Raw genomic sequence first — 12,713 nt, 5'->3', positions numbered from 1 at the left:
TGTGTGAGGGCAGTATTCTTAAACCCTTTGCTTTCTCACCATCACCAAATTCAAAGGCTTTAGTTGAAGATGTTCCTGTTTTTAAGGGCATATTTTTGTGGTTCCGGTAATGGACTGGCAAGATTTCTGAATTATTATAAGAAAAAACTGTCTTAAGAATCCGGCTAGATATCTCTGTAGGCTTGGGAAACTGTTGTGGTGAGAGAGCAAGGCGTTTTTGAATACGTACAGTCCTTTCAAGTACACATGTATCCTAGTTTAGGAACGTTCGCTTTATATCAATGCGAGACGTCTACTGATCCTTCTTTTGAAAATTGGAGAGGTGACTGCAAGATTCCAACACAAGAGTAGCTTTCTATCTTCCCCGCATGAAGTAAAGAGACACAATAATCTTTCTATCGTGCCTACATGAAGCAAAGAGACATAACAATCTTTCTATCACAAAGACACATAATAATCTTGGCATTCACATTTAATCCTCTTACTTTATTTCAGACTGTAGGAAAACAGCTGACGGTGGCGAGATTGACTTTTCGACATATTTTCCCGGTGAGTTTATCAAGAAGAATTTGACAAGTTTAAGATGCGCACAAGTTTCACAATACTCGAGTCTGCAAGAGGGAAGATGCTGTGAGACATAGTTCCTGACGGTGATCACTTTTGAATACTGAAGGGGAAACTATTTATTCAGAGCCGAGGCCACCGCACTGCCGCCCTGTTGTCTCCCTTTCCTTTGGCTGAGAGTTCCCGTCACCTTTCATTGGCTTCACGCTATTATGTACATCCTCTACACACGCTGACACTATTAGCACTTTTACTGGACTCGCTGGTTGTTGATTATGTTCACGCCGCGCTAGACTCCTCGACTGTGTGTTCTAGTTACGGTGAGATCTATTGTTTTCTGCGGGTATTGTTCCTGATAATGCCCTTGTTTCATTTGCTCCGCCTGAACGAGTTGTCTGCTTCACTCATGTCGCTCTGAGTGGTGTAAAATATGTTGGGGTTATGTCTATGTTCGTGATGGCTGATCTGTTTAAATGTCTATATTAAATGGTAAAATATCCTCTCTCTCTGTGTGTGTGTGTGTGTGTGTGTGTGTGTGTGTGTGTGTGTGTGTGTGTGTGTGTGTGTGTGTGTGTGTGTGTGTAAGTGGCTGGTGCAGGCTTACCAATGCTCGTCTAAATATCGTGAAGCTGGATTGGCTGCAATTTAGTTCCGTGGTAGTATCCTGTTTAATTAGCGATTAATTAGTCTTGACGGAAATCACCACACATGAGGCGGCCTTCCAGCACCGCAGCGAGGCCTTCTCCACCTGCACCACCATTTCATACAAGACTTCCAGGGCTTATAATGGCAGGTGCACTCTTATATTTCCCTCCAGTTTAGTAATTGTTGGAGAAACGTATTGCAGATGACTTCCAACATTTCTTAACCTCTTCAGTACCATGACACGTTTTCCTATTCATTCTGCTTACTATTTGGTGATTTTAAACAGCTTCAGAAACTTATTTGAGGATTGAAATAGTGAAAACTCTGGCCATCAATCTTCTGACTTCCATATACCCTTCTTAATGTAAATAAAATCGTCTAATCATACGCAAAACTCATGGTAAAAATGCGTCCCAGTACTGAAGAGGTTAAGCAGCTTTCCAAAATTGACGATGTTGGAGGGAGGATAGGAATAGAAACATAATGTCTGTTCCAATACACTAAATCACGTTCGCTATAATATAAGGTGATCATATTTCCTGTTTCAATAAAGATCACATTAGCTATACGGTACTGACGTAAGGAGAGCCAAAAAATGCAGGTAAGCGGTTCTCTTCCACGATAACGTCACACGAGCTGCATTGGTGAGCTGTCGATAAAATTTACATTCATCTCATGACCGGCGTTGCGAGTTCTTCAATTCTGCACTTAACCTATTCAGCACCATACCGCGTTTTCCTATTCATTCTGCAAACTATTTGCAAATTTTATACAGCTTCAAAAACTCATGTGGTGGATAAATATAGTGAAGACTGGCCATTCATCTTCTGACCTCCTTATACATTAATGTCAATAAAATGGTCTAATCGTAAACAAATCTCAAGGTAAAACTGTGTCCTAGTATTGAAAGGGTTAACTCTGTACATTTTGAGTATACTGTATGCAAAGAAGAACTGTTACTTCCCCTTATAAACATGAACCAAGCTGCAGGAAAGTAAAAGAAGATATATTAAATTGAAATACATACATACAACCAGATTTGTGCAAAACATAAACACCATATATCCACCTATCAATACTAGTTATAAATTCATCATAAGCTTCTCAAAAGGCCCCTGCTGACTAACACACCACTGGGTCTCTTCCCGCCATCTACCACTCTAGCTGCGAAGAAGAATCATGGTGTCTCTTCAATATAAATGAAGCTTCCTGTAAGGCACGAATAGGATCAGTCTCGTAATAAGCACAAGATTAAAGTTCCCCTGCTATGCATAAGATTGCACTTCTCCAACATAAGTGACTCGTCGATTAGGATTACGTGGCCTGGCTGGAGATTAATTTCCGTGTCTCCCTCCTCAGTTAATCTTGTCGATCTGTGTGTGTGTGTGTGTGTGTGTGTGTGTGTGTGTGTGTGTGTGTGTGTGTGAAGCTGAATACATCGCTTTTGATTCTAATGTCGTGGCGTTCCCGTATTAATATATACTAAAATAAACACACCAGATTTCCTCCCACTCATTCTCGATTACTGAATATGAAGCATCGTCTCCCGCTGACAGATTGAGAGGCGAAAATAGCACAAATTTCTATAGCAACTTTTTAAAAACATCTTCTCGTTCCTGGAAATAAAACATCTCATAAACATACAGAAAAAGGTAGTTATTTCTACAGCACTACATCCATCTATACACCGCCTCGCTTTCTGGGAGAGAATGTAGCATCTCTGTATTTCGATTCCTGGAAACTGTGTTCACCTTTCTATTGAGACTGTCTATATTTTTATGAGAACAAGCCAGACATTATTAACGAGAGAGAGAGAGAGAGAGAGAGAGAGAGAGAGAGAGAGAGAGAGAGAGAGAGAGAGAGAGAGAGAGAGAGAGAGAGAGAGAGAGAGAGAGAGAGAGAGAGAGAGAGAGAGAGAGAGAGAGAGAGAGAGAGAGAGAGAGAGAGAGAGAGAGAGAGAGAGAGAGAGAGAGAGAGAGAGAGAGAGAGAGAGAGAGAGAGAGAGAAGCCACGTTAATGAAAAATATATGTAAGATCTTTCATTTCACATCTCTTCTTGGGCACCACCACCACCACCACCACCCTTAAATTTCTTGACTTCATGCTTAATACTAAGGCAAGCAATTTTAAGCCTAGTGTTTTTAATTTACGTCTTTCCTGCTAAGTGATCTTCATCCCAAGGGAGGCTGTCAGCTGTGGATTGTGGTGGTGGTGGTGGTGGTGGTGGTGGTGGTGGTAGTCCTTCAAATCGAAAACTAAACATGACATAAAAGAGAGAGAGAGAGAGAGAGAGAGAGAGAGAGAGAGAGAGAGAGAGAGAGAGAGAGAGAGAGAGAGAGAGAGAGAGATACGAAAATTATAAATAAACCTAAGTTAAAGAAGAGCTCAATACTCTCTCTCTCTCTCTCTCTCTCTCTCTCTCTCTCTCCGTGTCTATGAATGCAATATACGACTCCTTTCCGCATCCTGATCAATACTTCATACCTTTAATGCGCGTCTGTCTGTCTGCCTGCCTGTTCATCTGTCTGTCTACGTGTATGTTCGTCTATCTCTTTCCTGTGTGTGTGTGTGTGTGTGTGTGTGTGTGTGTGTGTGTGTGTGTGTGTGTGTGTGTGTGTGTGTGTGTGTGTGTGTGTGTGTGTGTGTTTCTCATCTAGTTTGATCTCGTCTGATCTCTCTCTCTCTCTCTCTCTCTCTCTCTCTCTCTCTCTCTCTCTCTCTCTCTCTCTCATCTCTCAATTCTTATTATACGAGTAATTGACGTCCTTCAGTCATCCTTGCCTCTCCTTCCTTCTCCTCCTCCTCCTCCTCCTCCTCCTCCTCTTCTCCTCCTCCTCCTACTTCTCCTCCTCCTCTTCCTCCCAAATTCTAATACTGTCTCTCCCTTGTCATCTCTATCATCACCATAATGAATCCTTGGCGGTTCATCCTACGCATCCTACGCTGAGAAAACCGTACCCACATAATATTAGAGCGACCATGACTCCTACTCCTACTACTACTACTACTACTACTACTACTACTACTACTACTGTTATTTCTTTCAACGTTTTCTTTCTATTACCAGTCAATTCAGTCACGCCTTGTTTTGTATGATTTTTTTTTTCACCTCCTCTCTTATTTCATCGTCTCGTTATTTACGTGGTGAACAAAATACAATACTGTCAACAATGGTGATATTTATACGCGGTGCATATTTTTTTTTATTCTGGAAAGAGAGAGAGAGAGAGAGAGAGAGAGAGAGAGAGAGAGAGAGAGAGAGAGAGAGAATAAAAAAGCAGGCGAACCGGAACAGAGATAAGAGCACTGTAATGGAGGAGGAAGGGAGGAGGAAGAGGAAGAGAGGGACGAGGAAGAGGAGGAGGAGGAGGAGGAGGAGGAGGAGGAGGAGGAGGAGGAGGAGGAGGAGGAGGAGGAGGAGGAGGAGGAGGAGGAGGAGGAGGAAGAGAAGGAGGAGGAGGAAGAAGGAGGGAGGAGAAGGTGAAACTAAGTACATATATAAACACACACACAAGCACACACACTAGGAGAGAGAGAGAGAGAGAGAGAGAGAGAGAGAGAGAGAGAGAGAGAGAGAGAGAGAGAGAGAGAGAGAGAGAGAGAGAGAGAGAGAGAGAGAGAGAGAGAGCTTGTCAGGCAGCCAGTCAGTCGGGCAAATAGACAAACAGACGAGTGAGAAGATGAGGCTGGGGCTGAGAGGGAGAGAGAAGAGGAGAGATAGAAGGGTGGAGGGAGGAAGAGGAAGAAGAGGAAGGTAGACGTGAATGAAGAGAGGGAATGGAAGGAACAAGGAAAATATTGGATATGGAAACCGAAAAATTGATGTAAATATAACTTAGAGAGAGAGAGAGAGAGAGAGAGAGAGAGAGAGAGAGAGAGAGAGAGAGAGAGAGAGAGAGTGACTGACTTACCCGTGGCAGTACTGATGGTGGCAGCTGCTCTTCTGAACCTCACTCGCGCCACCTCCGCCTCCCCCGCAGTCAGCTGGGAAGGTAAACAAACAGTGGCGTCATATGCATTGAAAAGTGCACGTGACTTTGACTTCTTTGTTTACATTGGCTGCGTTTTCAGGGATTCACTTTCGAGATTAATGTAGTAAATTTCTTCTCACTTTCAATTCTTTCACATCTGGACAAATATTTTCTTTATTCTCACTTTTTTTGACACTTGATCATGTGTTCTAGTCTCTTAACTCCATTCAGTATCATGAAAGGCTTTCATATTCATTCTGCTTACTATTTGGTGATTTTATACAGCTTCAGAAACTCATGTGGTAGATTAAAATAGTGAAGACTAGCCATTAATCTTCTGACCTCAACAGATCCTTTTAATGAAAAAAAAGTCTTACTGTACACAAATCTCAAGGTAAAAATGTGTCCCAGTATTGATAGGGTTAAATGTGGTTTATAAAAGAAAAACAGCTTTCTACTCTCTTTTATCTTTCTTTATCCATGCAAACACTTTTTATAGTACTTTCAATGGTCACAGAGGGAGAACATGGAAGTGAAAGAGTTAATCTGGTGTTGCCTGATTGATTCACAAACGGCTCTTAACCTCTTCAATCCTGGAACACATTTTTACCTTGAGATTTGTGTGCGATTAGACCATTTTATTGACATAAGGAAGGGTCTGTGGAGGTCAGAAGATTAATGGCCACAGTCTTCAGTCTTCACCCACATGAGTTTATGAAGCTGAATAAAATCATCAAATAGTAATCAGAATGAATATAGAAATGAATCATGTTAGTGAAACGGGTTAATAGTATTACAATATCCGTGTTTTATTCTTTACTAATTATTACTGATGGGTAAGCAAACTGATTAAATTTTTATCAGTTTCGATTGCGTGTTGATATACATGATTACATAATTACTGATTAAAATTACTGGCTAAATTTAATACTATACTCAAAATTAATTCTTGTTAATGATCGGTTCTTATTTTATACTTTCTTTATCACATGTGTTTATATTTCTAGCATAATGTTTGTCTGTCCCTTACCGATCCCTCATGCAGTGTATTATTCTTTCCCCCTCTCTTGTTTTTACCTTTTCTTCCAATCCATTCCCGGCGTTTTTATCTTCTGCTCTGTGTTTCTGTATCACGCCTGTTCACCTGCCAATAAGTGTCTGCATGCCAATATGTGTCAAGCCTTTCTTTCCATCTGTCTATAAAATCAATATTCACTCTTCTTTTCACTCCTTTCGCTAGATCATGTGTGACCTTCCCTCTGTCTGTTACTTCTGATACCTGATGCCTTATACTTGATACCTGATACTTGCCTCCCACATGTCTGTCAACCTGTCGATCTGTAATTCTGTCCGTGTGGTCCCCTACGTCTTTGTTCCCAGCCTTCATGCATCGATCCTTCCGGCCTTGTCCTTTACACTCTCAACCCATTCAGTACCATGACGCATTTCCACATTCATTCTGCGTACTATTTGGTGATTGTACACAACTTCAAAAACTCACATGAGAGGATTAAAATAGTGAAGCATTTTGTCGTTAATCTTCTAACCTCCTCTTAATGTCAATAAAATGGTCTAATCACACCCAAAATTATGGTAAAAATGCGTCCTGGTATTGAAGAGATTAAAAGTATCAGTTTGTTAGTTACTGCGCTGCTGTGATCTTGTATTGGTGGTGATGTCAACCAATCAACTCGTCAGTCAATCAGTTACTACTATTAATTATTCCTTCATATATTTACCTCTTCATTCTTTCTCTCTCTCTCTCTCTCTCTCTCTCTCTCTCTCTCTCTCTTCTTTTTTATATCTCTTTATAAATCTTTCGCCTATTCATTGCTTCTATCTAATTATCTTTACTTCCAAGTCTTTCATTGCGTATTCTTTATTTATATTTTTCTTGTTCGTTTTTGTTCACTGAAGAATGTGTTGACTTTACTTCCATATTCGTTGCGTGTATTTCATCTTTCTCTGTCTCTGTATACTACTCTTCACAATGCTACACTTTCTCCTTCACGCTAATTAGTGAGGCACCTGTCTCCGTTCTCTCCTCATTAATTGCTCCTCACCATCAATCACTTATCAAATGTCTCTGTTTTTCCGTTTGTATCGCCTCGTCTTATTCTGTCCTCTCATACCTCTTCAATATTCTTGTTTACCTCTATTTTCTTCTTCTGTTTTCAATCTGTATTCTATCCCTTACTGGTGAACTATTTTACTACATCAGCCATTAATATTTTCACCTCTTTCACTCAATAACTCTCACCTCTGTCACTACCCCGTCCACTGCTAATTAACCATTCTTCACATCATTTAATAATGTACTTACTCCTTCACTTTCCTCCTAATTAACTGTCCCTTAACTGTACCTCCTTGCCATTCCATCTGTGCTAATTGACTGTCCCTCTACACCCACGCACCTCATCCTCCTTCTCACCTTATTGCCAAGTTGGATGAGGTGGAGCTCGAGGAGAGGAGGAATAACAGGGCGAGACCTCCCCATACGGATACCAGAGGAACGTCCCAGCCCCGTCCCGTCTTCTCCTGTTGAACATCTCTTGAACCAGCTGTCGATTGCCTCCTCCACCTGCGAGAGAAATGTGTGAGGTAAGGGGACGGGGGTGAAACAGACTATGCAATCTAGAGAAAGCATAACAAGGACTGAGAAAAGTGACACAATTCTGATACGTAATACAATAAGAAACAGAATGAATTTGAATGAGTGGATATAGGATGTTCAGGCAGCCATCTTTGTTTACATCCAGCCAGCTGATCGTAACCCCGCTAAGGAAGACATACCTCCTCCTCTTCCTCCTCCTCCTCCATTGAAAAAAACACAGAGAGAGAGAGAGAGAGAGAGAGAGAGAGAGAGAGAGAGAGAGAGAGAGAGAGAGAGAGAGAGAGAGAGAGAGAGAGAGAGAGAGAGAGAGAGAGAGAGAGAGAGAGAAAATATGAGGTAGAGATAAAAAGGAGTAAGTATGCAAGAGAGGTATGTGAATGATACTAAGTCCTCTTGTTACTGCCTCCTTTGAACCACTTGTCTCAGAGCGTCCTTCACTTGCCTCCCCGCCACACGCGAGGCAGGGGATTGCAGCAGCTAGTCAGGCAGGAAAAGTGAAGGACGGAGAGCAAGGGAGAGAGACTTTACTTAAAAACAATTTTCTAGTGTCGATCATCATTTCCATCCACTTCGACGTTGGAGAGAGAGAGAGAGAGAGAGAGAGAGAGAGAGAGAGAGAGAGAGAGAGAGAGAGAGAGAGAGAGAGAGAGAGAGAGAGAGAGAGAGAGAGAGAGAGAGAGAGAGAGAGAGAGAGAGAGAGAGAGAGAGAGAGAGAGAGAGAGAGAGAGAGAGAGAGATATATATACCAGCAGCAAGCCTTCCCTCTTCTCTTCATTCAATCTCGATAAAGTCAGACAAGCCAAGGCAAAAAACAAAACAAAACATGCAAACACGAGTAAAATAACGAAAAAAAGGAGGAAAAACAAAATAAACGACGCAAAAAAAAAAAAAAAAAAAAAAATAACACAGTGACATGAATTTTCAGACAGCAAAGTGAAAAGGACTCGAATCTTTTCCGGCAACGCTAAAAAGTGATCAGTCCTAAGTGATGGTGAAGAGAGAGAGAGAGAGAGAGAGAGAGAGAGAGAGAGAGAGAGAGAGAGAGAGAGAGAGAGAGAGAGAGAGAGAGAGAGAGAGAGAGAGAGAGAGAGAGAGAGAGAGAGAGAGAGTGTGTCTGTGTCTTGTCTTTAACTCCTTCAATACTGGGACACATTTTTACCTTGAGATTTGTGTACGATAAGACCATTTCATTGACACTAAGACGGCTCTATGGAGATCAGAAGATTAATGTCATCAGTCTTTACTATTTTAACCCCACCACATAAATTTCAGAAGCTGTATAAAATCACCAAATAGTAAGCAGAATGAATATGGAAACGCGTCATGTATGGAAACTCAAGGGGTTAATCACAATGGGAGAGCAGGTAAACATATGTGGGAGCTGCAGGTTGCGTGGCTTGCTTCGATACTTTTACGTGGGTGTCCTTCATTGATATACTGCCGTTGGTGGGGCGTCAATAGCGCTAAATGTGTTATAGGATAGATGTGTGTCTGTGGGGAGCTGCGCGCGCGTGTGTGTGTGTGTGTGTGTGTGTGAGCATGTAGGTGAAGGTAATATTGGGTGTGTGAGGGGTCTGTGCGTGTTTAAGTAGGTGAAGGTGGTATTGGCTAAGTGTGTGCGAAGATATGAGTGTTTGAGTATTCTAACCTCTTCAGTATTGGGACGCATTTGCACCTTAAGTTTTGGGTACGATTAGACGATTTTATTGACATTAGAAAAGGTCTATGGAGGTCGGAAGATTAATGGCTAGAATCGTCACTATTTTTCATCTCCACCTATGTTTCTGAAGCTGTAGAAAATCAAGTAGTAAGCAAAATAAGTATGAAAAAACGTCCTGGTACTAAAGGGATAGGTCAGATTAGGTTATAGGTAAAATGGTTAGATGCATTCTTGCACATAGCTTTCTTTATGCTACAGAAAAGAAAAAGGTCACTCGAGATTGAGAAGTGTTGAACTAGTGAGCGTTTAATTGTGCAAATAGGTGTGGGAGACGAAGAGTAATGAATTGAAGTAGAAGTAAAGACTGTATTGCATTATAAAGACCTTTGAAAAAAAAATAAATAAATAAAAACACACAAACAAAAAAAAAAAAACAGATTCAACTTTCCTTTCCTAGAAAACTGTCCCAAATTAAAAGAAAAAAGAAAAAAAAAAAACTGAAAAATACTGAAACGTTTTTAAAATCCACTCTTGAAAATTAACTTCACCTAACCTATTCTAACTCAAAAAAAAAAAAAAAAAAAAGTGTGTGGCAAGAGGCGAGGGTAAGACTTCAAGGATGGACGAGGAGTGGCGTGGGTGTGTGAGTGAGGGTGCCAATGATGTGTTTCCATCGTGTTTTGTGAGGCGTTCGCGTGTTTTCAAGTTACAATGAATCCCTTAATAGATTTTTACCTTACACCGATTACCCAAGAAAAGGGTTATGGTGCAAAAGAAACATTTAATTAGCAAGATTATGATTAGGCTATCTCTCTTGGTTATTTCCCCTGTTTCATTTCGGGAGCGGCATTGTGGGGCGGTCCATTTTTTAAGCCATTTCTTTTCGCCCCAGGTTGTCTCCCGGACGCAGAAAAATTAAAGAAGCAAAAACAGGTACTTTTATAATTACTGATGCAAGGAATACGGACGGTGGTGGTAAAGAATGCTCATAAAGGCTGAAGGATGAGGCTGGAATAAAAGATCTCTCTCTCTCTCTCTCTCTCTCTCTCTCTCTCTCTCTCTCTCTCTCTCTCTCTCTCTCTCTCTCTCTCTCCATACACACATCTGTCAAGGCGAGTACATACCACCGTCCATTCTTCTGACACATGAAAATATTGGCCACATTCGATCCTTAGTTTGCAAAATGTGGTGCTATATAAATTCAGGTGTTCATGCTTTTGTTCACTTCACCCTCCTGAAATTATAGAATCATTCGATCCTTCGGCCTGTCCTGCCTCAGAGATCATTCAGGTGTTGGTATTTGCTGCATTTAATAAAGAAGTGATGCAATGTGAGTCTCCACTTCGTATCCAGGAAGCTTAAAGATGACGTGCTGCCTCGTTTCGGTAATACACATTTACGTACTTCAACATATTTGTCAAGAAAGTCTGTCATTCCTCGATACTTTACGGGGAGAATTTCATACCCTGCCTTATCATTCAAGCATCTATATTTTTAAACCCTCACACTGACGCTTTTGATCTTGCCAATATTCGCGTATATATTTTTCGATACTTTATAAATAGAGTGGATTCCTTACTCTACTTTATTCTTCAAGCGTTTATACTTGGGAGCCTTCAGAGGGCGAACCTGATACTCCCGATCTCCTTCAAAAGTTTATAGTTTGCATACACTTGATAGGGGGGATCTGATGGTCTGTTAGTGAAGTCTGCATTTTGAGAATTTCACGTACGGCAACCTGACACCGCTTGATGGAGGAGGGAGCAGCTCGCATGAAAGAGAAACACTGATGAAAGAAACCCGTCCAAGCTTTCAAGGCAATAAAAAAGAAGAAAGGTTCAATATCGCTGAATAATTTAACGTAAGAACGACAGAAAAGAATATGAAAAACGATTCCTCTTCTCGACTCCCATCTCGTAAATTGAAAAAAAAAAAAGACAAAAAAAAAAGAGATCGACAACGCTGAATTATTTAGTGGAAGAACAATGCAGAAATATGAAATAATAATGCTTCTTTTGCTTGATTTCCGTCTCATAAATTTAAAGAAATATATAAGACGAGATGTTTTAGTTATTATTGATTTGTCTGTACGTACATCACCTTAACCCCTTCAGTACTACGACGCGTTTCCATATTTATTCCACTTACGATTTGATGATTTTATGCAGCTTCAGATACTTATGTTGGGATTGGAATGGTGAAGACTCTGGCCATTACTCTTCTGACCTCTATAGACCCTTCTTAATCTAAACAAAATCATCCAATCATACCCAAAAACTCATGGTAATAAATGTGTTCCAGTACTGAAAAGGATAAAGGCATCTACGAGTAAAAACCTTCAAATCATTACGATAAATATAACCATTACATTTGTTTCATTCAACCTTAACTAGCACTGAGTATTCAAACGTTATTAATTTTCCTGGAGCCGTAATTCTAATAAGCTAACTTTTTCTTATTAGCATCTTTTTTGTTTCACAATATTCTCTGACTGCGAGTTCTGGGAAAAACTGATGAGGTGCAACACAAACATGGCAAAACGTCGATAATTTGTAAAGAACTCATTTTTCCTCAAATTTACTGAAGTTCAACAAATCAAAACTAATTTTCTTCACGAGCAAGAGTTTCCTGTAAGATGCAAAATTTCTGTACCACTAATTTCCTCAAGTTATTTGGGTTTACTGAATGCATGTTTACTTCACTCATGATCAGGAGTTTTCCTGTTAAGAGTCTTGAAGGGTGCAATCTGGGGAAAAAAACACAAGTACACAATTTCTAAAGCAACGACGCTACTTATTCATTCTCTATAATTTGAGAAGGAGAAAGAAGAAGAAGAAGAAGAAGAAAGATGAAGAAGAAGAAGAAGAAGAAGAAGAAGAAGAAGAAGAAGAAGAAGAAGAAGAAGAAGAAGAAGAAGAAGAAGAAGAAGAAGAAGAAGAAGAAGAAGAAGAAGAAGAAGAAGAAGTAGATGATGATGAAGAAGAAGAAGAAGAAGAAGAAGAAGAAGAAGAAGAAGAAGAAGAAGAAGAAGAAGAAGAATGAAGAAGAAGAAGAAGAAGAAAGAAAAGAAAAGAAGAAGAAGAAGAAGAAGAAGAAGAAGAAGAAGAAGAAGAAGAAGAAGAAGAAGAAGAAGAAGAAGAAGAAGAAGAAGAAGAAGAAGAAGAAGAAGAAGAAGAAGAAGGAAAAAGAAGAAAAATAGATGGTGATGAAGAAGAAGAAGGGAGAATAATAAGAAGAAAAAGAAGAAAAGAAAATAAGA

At 40.2% G+C, this 12,713-nt stretch overlaps 1 pseudogene; it reads right to left on the bottom strand.

The window, feature by feature from the left end:
• LOC123515684 overlaps positions 1 to 12,713 on the bottom strand; it is a 164,559-nt pseudogene that overhangs the window by 12,219 nt on the left and 139,627 nt on the right.

This window comes from Portunus trituberculatus, chromosome 39 (assembly GCF_017591435.1).
Source record: "Portunus trituberculatus isolate SZX2019 chromosome 39, ASM1759143v1, whole genome shotgun sequence".
Lineage (NCBI taxonomy): Eukaryota > Metazoa > Arthropoda > Malacostraca > Decapoda > Portunidae > Portunus > Portunus trituberculatus.
The sequence above is the reverse complement of the archived record's forward strand: the minus strand, read 5'-3'. Positions and strand labels throughout refer to the sequence as shown.